The 12,822-nt window shown below is 40.5% G+C and overlaps 1 protein-coding gene across 8 annotated transcripts in view; it reads right to left on the reverse strand.

Moving 5' to 3' along the window:
• Positions 1–12,109, reverse strand: part of GUCY1A1 (guanylate cyclase 1 soluble subunit alpha 1) — a 63,415-nt gene extending 51,306 nt beyond the window's left edge. For 2 of the 8 annotated variants that reach the window (XR_003968285.1, XM_030312869.1), the window contains exon 1: positions 11,477–11,550. The gene's annotated coding sequence lies outside the window, so the exon portion shown is untranslated. Of the gene's footprint in view, positions 1–4,123; positions 4,334–7,905; positions 8,071–10,617; positions 10,706–10,890; positions 10,992–11,476; positions 11,551–11,926 lie in introns of those variants that run through there. The other 6 variants (XM_030312867.1, XM_030312866.1, XM_030312863.2 and 3 more) reach the window with 5 other exon arrangements.
• Between the last annotated feature and the right edge of the window lie 713 nt (positions 12,110–12,822).

Below are 12,822 nucleotides of genomic sequence, written 5' to 3' on the forward strand. Positions count from 1 at the left end.
AAGCAACTATACTCTGCTGTTTTGTTTTGTAGTAATATTAAATTATGTTAAAGTTTTCTAAATTTTAAATTTTCACTCAGCTGTTAGTTTAGAAGTTGATAATATTTATTTCAATTTAAAGGGAAATGTATTTGTATTTTTCATATATTTAAGGATGCACTCTTGGCTTGAAAAGATGACACTGGAAGACTTTCTCAGGCCACAACTGTACCATCTACGCCTGCCACGGCGGACTTGACATCCTCCCTATACTTAAAACTCTTTCCAGATGATAGCCACGGTGATATTAACAAATGTGGTTTTTTGATAAAATGCAAAGTGTGTCAACATTTGGAAGATCTGAAAAGCTCAGTGAACCTGTATTTTCCAATGACCATGATGTTACAAAATCATATATTAATAAAGGATCCGTTCACAGAACACAGATTTTAGTGGTTTCATGTCCCATATTGCAAGTAACCTTTAAGTTATGATCATTTCAAATTTTGAAATGTTTTATACCAGAAAAATCTACAATTATCTTTAAAAAAATTTTTTTTAATGTTGATTTATTTTTTGAGAAAGGGAGAGAGACAGAGCATGAACAGGGAAGGAGCAGAGACAGAGGGAGACACAGCATCTGAAGCAGGCTCCAGGCTCTGAGCTGTCAGTGCAGATGTGGGACTTGAACTCACACACTGCGACATCATGACCTGAGCCAAAGTCGGATGCTTAACTGACTGAGCCACTCAGGCTCCCCCACAATTATCTGAAAACACTATTAAATCACTCCTCCCTTTTCAACTGTGTACCAGAGTAAGGCTGGAATTTTTTCATATACTTCAAAAAACCTGATTTTGTTTTATATTTTGTTTTAATATATTTTGATATGTTTTAATATAATAAATTATATATTTTGTTTTAATATTAAGAAAATATTACTTTTTATTTCAATTATATAATTATTGTGGGTTCTTATACCAAATGCACAGTTAGTGCTTACAAATAATATACTTTCGGTTTATATCTCACAAATCAGTTGGGTGACACCACTTTACTCTTCCACAGGCTGTACCTTAATGTGACACTAATTCTATATCCAGTGGATCCTTCCCTGTGATACTGGACAAGACAATGTCTTTCCTCTTCAAAGCCTATGCATGGCTCTAGACTCTAAAGCAACATGCTTTCTCCAGGGTAATTCTTTATAATTACCTCATCTTCCCTTAAAATCTTTACTCTTTCTTCTACTAGAATCCCTCAATGTATCCATTCATCCATCCAACCATTCATTTATGTGTTCATATATCCTAGAAATATTTATTAAGCACCTCTATCATTGCATTCTAAGACATGAGGTTTCAAGAATTCAAAACAAAAAGAAACAAAAACAAAACACCACTAGATCCTTAAGGAATGTGTCATGTAGGGATTGGGGTGTGGACAGGATAAAAACACACAAATTCAATTAAAAGGTGATCTCATGTGACAAGTGATGGGGACCCAGAAAATCTGCATCTAAATCTGACATGGTACATTGGTAAATGCTTCGTCAAAAAAAAAAAAAAAAAAAAAAAGAGTTGAGTCTTCTAGAAAAAGTAAGAAATAATAAGGCACAGAAAACAAGAAAGGTATTCCAAGGAGTAGAAAATACGTTCAAAAGACAAAGACAGAAACAAAAAAGAGTTTGGTGTCCAGTTACAGCAAAGGCAATATGGCTATAACACAGAATTCAAGTAAGAGAATAATCAAACACTGAATAGCAGAGTTAGACAGAAAAGTAAGGCTGTCAGAATACCTGCTTGAAATAATGAACACTGCATGTTTTTACATCACTTACAATGTCTTTTAACACATGGCATGCAGCAAATTCTTAATACTCATACAATGACCAATGATTATTTATCGAGGACAGTTAATGTAAAGAAACATAGCCAAGTACCATTTCCCTGTGTGTAAAATAGACTAAGACAACATACAACTACCCATTTCCACTATGTACTGAAACAGATCCAATGTTAAGATAAAAATAACTCAACCAATATTACTCTGGTTTGATTTGTGTAGATAACCAAGGCCACAACATGCTGGTGAGGGAGATGTTCTAACTGCCCCCAGTTCGGACAGGAAACAAAAGTGTGAAAAAAACAACTCTTTCAGGACCTTCTTTACTTTTTTTAACCTTACTCTTCCCTGTTTGAGCACCATATTGCCACCCAATGTCCCCTACTTGTATCTGCCTTCTTATTTATGTCATGCATGCTACGTCTTCAATTTTCTTTTTCTCTTATATTAAAAGTCTACATCAACGAAACCATGCTCTTGATTGGACGGTAGAAGGCAACATAATAAATGTGACTTTTGGTATTGGGCAAACAGTTTATACTCCTCTTCTGAGTAACAAAGTTATTCTAGGGTTCCTAGAAATAAATCCAAAGGACTACCTCGATCCAAAGGAGTTGTCCCTAGTATCGGACAAGTGGAAGAAAAACTTTTGTGGTAGATGGTCTTATGATACCCCTTATATACATACCTCTTATACAACCTTCTTGCCCTTGGCCAAGCCATCAGGTGAGTTGCACGTGGTAACCCAGTCTAAGTCAAGATAAATTCTTATAGCTTCCAAGGATGGGGGAAGAAGAGAGGGGGAAAGATAGCAAATTCTACTAGGTATAATTTAGTATCTAACCAAGGAACAGATTCTAGCAAGAAATATCACAACTTTTCTATATACTATTGCTGATATACATGTTTTTAAGCATAAGACAACACAACATGAGCTTAAGAATTACTTGTAAATCAGTCACTACAAAAAAAAAAAAGAACCAGAAATAGATGCATGGCATATTAAATTATTATTTGGGGTAGAAGTGGAGAAAGAGGAATGTTACTTACAATTAGTGACTGTGAATATTTTAAAACATTTAAAAAATGGAATTTTACCCAAAGAATCTTCACTGAGAAAAGTGCCTTTGCTAATCACATTTACAAATGAATGCTAATCTGGTGTAAGCATATCTTGTTTTAAATACTACATATCAAGTATTGACATGTTAATGTGTTTACCCAAATCTCTTCCATGCTACAGTTGTAAGCCCATTGTGCTATATCAATTAAACTCTAGGTTCACAAATACACAACTTAAATGTTTATATTATGTCAGTGGAACACTGAAATCCCTTGTCCTGTGTGTTAACAATATAAACCAAAGAACATTTGACTACTTATAATAGTAAGTATCTGAAGCTGCAAAATGATGGAAAATTGAGCACAATTAGCAGCTAATAATTTCAGTTCCTACAAACAAAATTAGACTAGTAAAATAACAAAACTTCTCTAATAAAACACACGGCATTAAAGTCACAGGGTTTCCCGACCTCACAGATGGAAACACCTGATGCAAGGTAAGGAGCCAAATAATCCCTCGTTAAAGCTAGAAATGCATATCAAGCTTTGAATAGTTTGAATTGATTTATGAAGGTCTAATTAAAAGTCAGGAATATGCCGTATCCTGTCCCCAGACTCAAAAAACAAAATGGTTCTACATTACCTAATAAAGCGAAAACTCTGCCTGACATCCTGGCCTTTTGTAATCTAACCTCTCTTTACTTTAAATCTTTTTATAAATAAGTCCCCGCATAGCCTCATCACTCCAAGCAGGCCCCTCTCACATCACACATTTTTACTGAGTGCTTATGATCCATGGGACACTTCTATTAGGTGTCTGTGAACAGAATGAGAACTGAACAGCAATGGCGCCTCTGGCCACCGAATAGGAAGGAGTGTAATGGTGAAAACAGACAATTCGGCAAGCAATTACAGGACAATACAATCATATGACGGGCAAGTGCAGGGCCTTGAAGGGAAACATAACAAACACTCCACGGAGACTCAGAAGGTCAGGGAAAGTTTCTGGAAAGTAGAGCCTAGTTTGAGGTTTGAAGGATGAGTAGGTATGGGCCTCTTGATAACTGAGCAGAGGGAAAAGGGATCTAGAAGCGGAGGGAGGAGTAGAAGGGTTTTCCACAAAGGAATACTGGCAAGTTGTGCTTGAGAAGTCTCGGTGTGCCCTTTCCCCCCTTCACACCCCGGTTCCACGTGGAGGCGCACGCACACACCTGCACCCCACACTCATCCCACTCACCTGCTTCCGGCACCGCGCCTCTCTTTTCCTCTGCCCAGAACACTCTTCCCACGCTTCTCTATATTTAAGCCTACGGGTCCTGCAAAGTCCTACACGGGTCCTCTTTTAAAATCTCAGCTAAGAGCCAGATCCTCTCTAGAAGCCTTCAATGTTTCCATCCTGCAAAGCGCTTTCTCTTTCAAGTTCTTCAGAACTTATTAAAAAGGCACCACAAAATATTAAGCTCATTGTTAAGTGCTGACGTGTGTAATTCTGAGACTATTTCTGGGTTCTGTTATCTCTACGCGCAGACTTCAAATTCCCTCAAGTCGGGGGCTGTGTCATAACTGTGCTTGTATGTCCCACAGTGACAACCATAATCCATAATAAACTTTATTGTGAGAAGTACAAAAAAGGGACTGAGCCTCTGAGAAGAGGTATCGTAATACATAAAATAAGCCGAAGCTTCCAAAAATTACAAATTCAAAAAAAAAAGTTCTTTCAATTCTTTATTATTACCAGATCAAGTGGAGATGATGGCATTTGCATTAGGTGTATGAGGAGTCTCAAGACTGGGGGGGGATGTGAGAAAATTCCAATGATGGCACATGACTGGTCCAGCAGAATTACTCTACTTTCATTTCATCCCCATTCCTCAAGAAAATAATTTTCATACTGGGCAAAAGTAAGATAAAATCAAAATAACAAATTTAAGGTTTCAAGATATGGAATGATGGTAAATATTCTAAATGAGTTTAAATCCATTCATTTGAAGAAACTGCATTACAACGTACCAAAGCATTTGCGGATGAAAGAAGGGGAGAGTTTAAAATCACCTTTAAAATATTACAATGAAGAAAGTGTTGATAGAGAACAAAGAATCCAGTTCATTGTCTCAATTTTCAAAATAGAGAAGGTGAATTCCACCAACTGCAGCCTAGAGAGCTTGACATTTCATTCCAGGCACGATTCCCAAGAGATTCTTAAATCTATGGTATGGTATGGCAACTCAAAATGTGAGGTGTTGTTACCTACAAACTAGTGAAGTGTCGCAAGGAGCATATCATTCTAAATTGATCTAGTGTTATTTCCTTTTGTTCTTTTTTTTTTAATGTTTATTTATTTTTGAGACAGAGAGAAACAGAGCATGAACGGGGGAGGGGCAGAGAGAGAGGAGACACAGAATCGGAAGCAGGCTCCAGGCTCTGAGCCATCAGCCCAGAGCCTGACGCGGGGCTCGAACTCACAGACCGTGAGATCGTGACCTGAGCCGAAGTCAGACGCTTAACCGACTGAGCCACCCAGGCGCCCCTTCCTTTTGTTCTTAATAAGGGTACTTGGGATCTATTCTGCAGAAAGTGGAAATGCATTTTAGAAAGAAGTTTGACCAAGTCTATCACCTGTCACTCCTGGGCCACACGAAGGAATGCAAAGTCCAAAGAAAGAGAGTTACTTGACGATGTAACTGGTTGGACATCCATGTAAAGAGGACTACTAACTCACGGACTAATGTAAAGAAGAGGAAGGTATCTAGGATGGTGACAGATGTCCTTCCAGTTAGCATTTTTAACAGTTGCTTGGATGAAGACATTAACTGTATCATAATCAAATCTGTTACGGCCTCTGAATTGGGAAGAATGGCTAATCTTCATCAAGGAATCAGAATCCAAAATACCTTGACCTTCTGGAACAACAGGCTAACTAAAGGTAAAATTAAATTAATTGCAGCATCTTTAAAAGTCCCAACTTAAGTGGCCAAATCTATAACTGAGTAGAAGTGTATCTTCAGAAGAGTATGGATAAAAGGATGTATAATTAAACAGTACAGTGTGGATGTAAAAAAAAGTGGGGGAAAAACAGATTCGCTTTTTAGGATGATTTACTATATGGTATCCAGAGGAGATAATCAGATATATCCAATGATATCCGTCCACTCATCCATGTTCAGCTCGGGGCACCACATTTTAAGAAAAACACGAATGCATTCAAAAGAGAAATTCCCTGATGATAAGACTTACAAACCGTGTCAATTAAGGATGAGTTGAATGAACCAGATATTACCATAGAGACACAGGAGTTGTCATATATAAAAGCATTTTGTGTAAGTGCTCTAAGAGGTAAAAATCAGGATACAAATATTGCAGTGTTAAATAGTTTCATTCAATACAAGAAAAGGATTCTTGGGGCACCTGGGTGGCTCAGTCAGTTAAGTGTCTGACTTCGGCTCAGGTCATGATCTTAAGGTTCATGAGTTTGAGCCCCGCACTGGGCTCTGTGCTGACAGCTCAGAGCCTGGAGCCTGCTTCAGAGTCTGTGTCTCCCTCTCTCTCTGCCCCTCCCCTGCTCATGCTCTGTCTCTCTCTCTTCCTCTCTCTCTCTCTCTCAAAAATAAATAGAAACATTAAAAAATTAAAATAAAACAAAATAAAATAGTTCTTATGCTTGGGATGGGTCAAATAAAGAAATGCCTCCTAAGTTCCAGATAATTCCTGACAAATAGTTTGCCTAGACTGATCTTAATATTCTCCGTGAATCTGGACATAAGGTCATCCACTAAGAATGAACAAAATCAGATAATGTGGGTGGGCTGGGAAAACCTGGAAACATCGAGAACAAGCACGATGGAGAATTGATACGGAATTATCCAAGAGAGGATAAAGAACTTCCTAGCACTGTTAATCATCCCTTAAGCAGAAGTCAGAATGAACTAGATTCTGGTAGGTACAGTGGCTAGAGATCTGAAGTCTGCAGCAGAGTTGACATTGTCCAAGATGAGTGTGGTGAGGAAAGAGAGGAAAACATGAGCAAATTGGGCGTGGCCAATGAACAATAACGGGAGAGAAGGATGTTGGGTAGTTGTGCATGAGTGTAAGGATCGGAAGGATAAGAGGCTGTGGAAGAAAGGACATGAAATTCTTAGCTTTCTGTTCAGCTGGGGCAATCCTGAGCGATGAGAAGACCCAGATGGGTAAATACCAGCAGACTCCAGGAGAGCAGCAGAAGTAGAACAGGCCAAGGTGCGGTGAAAGCCAGATGCGTAGATGTTGAATGAGTGTCTGAACAATGCAGCTGATGAAAACCCTTCATTATTTTAGATTCCTGAGGAAAGGAGAATGTTCAGGATATCAAAAAGCACCGCTAACGGGTGAGGGTAACATGAGGTGAAGGATGTAAATTTAAAAGATAGAGGGTAGAGGCACCTGGGTGGCTCACACGGTTAAGTGTCTGACACTTGGTTTCGGCTCAGGTCATGATCTCACAGTCTGTGGGTTTGAGCCCCGTGTCGGGCTCTGGGCTGACAGCACAGAGCCTGCTTGGGATTGATTCTCTATCTCCCTCTGTCTCTGCCCCTCCCCTGCTTTCTGTCTCTCTCTCTCAAAAATAAATAAACTTAAAAAAAAAAAAGATAAAGGGTAACTGGATGATGATAAAAGAAATAACAGTTTACAAGCAGTTCTGAACAGACTGCATGCCATGAGAGAAAAGCACAGCAGTGTCTCTGGATGATGAAGACGATAATATTCCACAGAAGGTCAGTGGAAAACAAATATATTTTTTTTAAAAAATTATATTATTAAACAAAATAACTTCTAGCATCAAGACATAAAAAAACCTTAATTCAATCATTACAAAGACAACATAATTAATCTTATTAGACACCTACTATGTACCAGGCACTGTGGATCCAACGGTTGAATATCCTGAAAGAGATGGGAGTTTGGTAGGCAATACAGACATCTTAACAGGAATTTTTAATGCAGTGTGGTGCAGACAAAGGAGATATATATGTAGACAGGTCAGACCTGGAAAAAATTTCAGGATTAAGAAGTTTTTCTTCGCCCAACTTCCTTTCCCCAGGGTGCTCCCTCTCAAAGCCATCGTCTTCTGTTGGTTTCTTGCTAATTCCTACTACAGTGAGTAGGAGGAGGTGGTCTGTGAGTTAATTAATTTGAGCTGCCTTTGATTTTCTGAAAGGGAGAGTACATTTTATAAAAAAGTATGAATTGGCAGAAAGCATTTCAGGTCATTGACATGAGTAACTACAAGCAGTTAAAATCACATTTTTGTAGCAAGGGGGAATCATGACCAGAGACCCTCAGATTTTATAAGATAATCATTCTCTTCTACTGTAGGCTGAGGAAGGAGCTGGCCTATCTTCACTCCTTGCAAATAACTATTCATACTCAATAACCCTCATGGCTATAGGAAGATAAAATCTGTTGGCCTGAACCCAGGAAAGAGAAAAAAAATATGAAATAGGTCAGACGCTTCCAAACTGATTGAAAGAAATAAAATAAGCAAATATGATTCAGGATAGCCAAAAACTTATCCCAACCCCAAATAAGTCAACTAGTCTATGAACAACTAAATTTGTTCATAGAAAGCCCTAAAAGTTGCCCAAAGTTCTTATTGTATCAGGTCAAGATAGAGATACTCAAAACAAACTTATTGGATAAACACCTAATAAATACTTATTGAATAAATCTAGATGTTCTAGAGACTAAAAACTATTGCAATTATTAATATTTTACAAAGAAAATATTTTTCTGCAAATATGCAGAAAAATAATAAGTAGTGATGTTTAAGAACAGTTGCTTGGATGAATATTTATAATCAAATGGTGTAAAAATTAGTGCCATAAAAGTTATATATCCTAGCAAATGAAAGAGAAAAGCTAAGCAACTTCCTGGCAAATCTGACATATAGAAAATATTCTGAATAACTAATTTCCTCCAAAATACTTTCCCATCAATAACATGCTTTTTGGTTTATTCTAATACTGCTTTAGCTTTCCACTTCTCTTTACCTGGAAAACTTCATTAAGGCTAATTTGAATTTTTTCTAGTTTTGAAAAAATACTAACTACAGACATTTTGGGTATCTATATTGTTTTAAACTAACTTGTAAAAAAAATCAGTATTATCCCCTCTATAGTCATTATGAATTGTTAGCAAATGTAATGTATAAGTGTAAATATAAGATTTAATTTCCCTGACATGGTTTCTGACAAAATTCAAGGTTATCTAATCTTAATTTATAAAAAAAAATGATATTAACTAAAGATTTTAGGCTTTTTTGTTTGAAAAATGTCTGCAACAAAACAGCTAACATTTAGGCACAAAACTATCTTATTGACATATTCATAATCACATGATAATGGTTTAATTTTATCACTTCTTTAGCTTTCAGTGCAATATTAATTAAAGCAGTTTTTCAAAATGACACCTTAGAACAAAATTGTTTCATAAACCATAGTTATAAGAGATATAAGGACTAAGGCTTTGAAGTTTACCACATTTCTTTCTCCTTTGGTGTTGCCAGATAGAAGTCAAATACCTTTACAGTTTCTTTCACATTCTCTAAATGACAGAAAACTATCTTAGATATATTATACCTGGAAGGGCCTTTAAGAGATTATTTATATTCATATACTTTGAAACACCACACCATGTAGAAGTACTTTATCTTTTTGTTGGGTTCCAAATAGAGAAAAATATAATTTTTATTTTCTATGTCATACACTAGAAAGAGATCTCCCAGTACAAGAAGAAACAGAATGTACCTATCTATTCATCACAAATTTCTACTAAACAAACTTCACCAACCTAAGTTGCCTGATACATTTAAAAACATGCAAGTATTATATGAAATGTTTAAATATTACAACGCTAATTATTCTAGAATTTTCCTAGTTTATGTCTGCAGTCTTTATGCAGAAAGCCTATTGTTGTGACAAGAAGTAAAGCTTATATATTTTAACCTTGTAGTTCTTATTTTTCTGTTGAGTCAGAGATCCCTCTGGACTACCACCTAAAAATAGAGCGACTCAAATGTTTAAATACAGTATCAGGGGCTGCATGACCCTTTGAAGCAGATACACAGACTTGAGTTGGTTAATAACTAAACAGAACACAGACCATCTCACAAAAAAAGTAATAGAGTTTATATGGCTTTTTGACAAATTAAAGTTTGCTTGGAAATTTTAGATTTTCATACTGTTGTGATATTTTTGTTGCTGTTGATTTTTACCACTCTTCATAACATAGCACCTGAAATGACCCCTCTTGAAAAGAAAACATAGCCATTTTCGGAAAAGCAACAGATTACTTCTGCACTATGAACCAAGACATGAAAATCTCCACCATTAAGTGCTTCAACGTTTATGTATCTGTCACCAGAGGGTTAATGACGTTCCCACCAAGACTAGTTCAAGTAAGTAGGTAGACCTTTAATGATATCACCAATGGAGGGCTGAGCCTGAAGAAAATCACTACTGATACAAAACAAAAGCTCAAAAAAACCCACATGTATATAGATATCTAGAGAGAGAGAGAGCTCCTCTTCTATTTAAAACTCAGACGGATTTTCAATATATTGTAAACCAAGGTGCCTTTGACCAGTTACCATTAAGTGAAAGGTTCACTGTGGTTTATTTCAGAAGACACAAACTGTTTTATCAAGTGCAAAATGAAGGAAGAACCATATGAAAATAAGCGAGCAAAAGAAAGACGCACGAAATCCATAGCCTGAATCACATGATCACGATGCACCGCAGCCCCTCGCACGACCGACCGCCACAGCGAAGCTGCTCAGCTCACCACTACAGGCTGCAGCCACAGACCCGACGCGCAGAGGCTGCTGTGATCCCCTGCTTACCATTACCCCGAAGCGCGGCGGTCACAATGAAAACAGAAATTAGACTGCCAAATTAGACCGCGAGCGCGCGCGCGCGCGGGCACACACACACGCGGGCACACACACACGCACACGCACACGCACACACTTACTCTTCGGTCGAGCCCCGAGCAGCCCGGCTGGAAGTTTGCTGGATGCTTTGTCTAAGCAATTCAGCAATCGTTCGCGGTTTGCTCTCCAGAAGGGCGATTGGCTCGCCCACGCAGCAGCCGGCGGGGTGAAGTTGCGGTAAAGCCGGGGCGCGGCCTCGAGCCCCGGCCGGCTCTGAGGTCCCCGCCACCCTTTGCTCTGCCGCAGCTGAACCTCGCGTGCGCGGGAGGCCCGGGCGCCCTGGCCGTGGGAGAGCAGCGGCCCCAGCGCGCCCCGCGCGTTCTCACGCCCCGGCCGTGCGAGCCCGGCCGCTGGCGCTGCGCGGCCCGGCGCCTACCCCCTCAGTCCTCTTCCCTGGCCCCGCAGCTCCCCCGGGCCCTGAGCCGGGCCCCCGGGCGCCGTCTCCTCTGCTCCCTCGCTCCTCCCCAGCGTGGGAACCGCGCCCCGGCCCCCGGGGGCTGAGCAGCTGGGAGCGCATGGAAGTCTCCCCAGGGAGGAGAAGGGGCACGAACCCAGCCCTGCAGCCCCGGTAGATGGCCTGCCCCTCTGGGGAGCCCCGACCCGCGTGGGCACGCAACGACCACTTACTCGCTGGCTTCCCAGACCTCGCGGCTGCGTTTCGGGATCTCCGGCAGCTCCAGGGCGCGCCTCGCAAATCCCCACTGCCAACGCAGAAAGAGAGTGGGCGTCAGGAACCAGAGAGGGTGAGCGGGAGAGGGGACCCTACAGCGGCACCTGTCAGTCCGTGCTCGAGTGCACCTACCGCACAGGCGACCGCGGTACTCACGCTCGGGCTCACTCCCGTCTACCTGCTCAACAGGCTGGGCGGGACGCGACGTGCCTTGCAAACCGTATTCCCCGCGCTGCTCCCAAACACTCAATCGGTTGTGGCCGTGGTCCCTCCCTGTCTCCGTATCTCTCTGCTGACCCCGAAGGATCCCTTATAATCCCTTTCCCTACTGCATTCAAGTTCTTTTCAGAATCCCTCCCCTTCTCTGCACCGAAAGACTGAAAAAGAAAGTAGAGACTAAAACGCACCATGGTGAGGTCACTCAGGGTCTGGGTCCTGCCGAGGCTCGTGACGCTCCCCGCCCCCTCTCCCCCGACCCAGCCTGCCGCAGGTATGGGTCGCCTAGGGCGGCTCCCCAGCTGCTCTCGGCTTTTTGCCTGGGATCGAGAGCAGCGAAACTGTCGGAAAGCTTCGAAAAAACCTGCTTTGGAAAATCAGCTCAGTGTTGGAGTCCCACCCACTATGCCCAGACTAGGGCTGGGGACCTGAGTCCTGGCCTCTCCAGCCGTCACAACGCCATCCCAGCACTTACTGTGTGGAGACTGAGACGAAGGGACAGGGACAAAGAGAAACAAAACAAAAACAAAAGGAGGGAACTCAAGGAAAATCTGCTCCCCCCTCCGTCCCCCAAATCTTCTCCACCATGCATTGCTCCGGAAAATCTGTCGTTTTCAGTAGTTAAAACCTCCAACATTTCTGCTGGGAAGTTAATATCCGCACAGATGGTTTTCCTGTCCTGGTTTACAGGTTTAAAAACAATCTACGCCTTTGCAAATGCAACCTTATGGTTGCACAGTATATACCATCTTCCCAATAGAGTTCTGATACAGCTTGATTCAGTGCATTTAGTCCTGCTGGGTGTGTGTGTATCCCAGCACAGAAAAATAAATTCTGATACTGATTTTGAGTCAATTTTCTGACTTAAAAATGTCATTATGCTATTTCCTTGTGAATTCATAATTAATCATGATTACCGTGTGATCCTTCTTCAAATTCAGTAACTCTGGAACATTGTTCTTGGTTATCTACAATTCTTAAATCTCTCCCAAACCCCACCACATAATCTGGTCTCATGTTAGATTCACCACATTTGCAAAATTTTCTCCCAGCCTTGTCGACTATGCTCTCCTCATGGCAGACATTA

The sequence above is a fragment of the Lynx canadensis genome, chromosome B1 (assembly GCF_007474595.2).
Source record: "Lynx canadensis isolate LIC74 chromosome B1, mLynCan4.pri.v2, whole genome shotgun sequence".
Classification (NCBI taxonomy): domain Eukaryota; kingdom Metazoa; phylum Chordata; class Mammalia; order Carnivora; family Felidae; genus Lynx; species Lynx canadensis.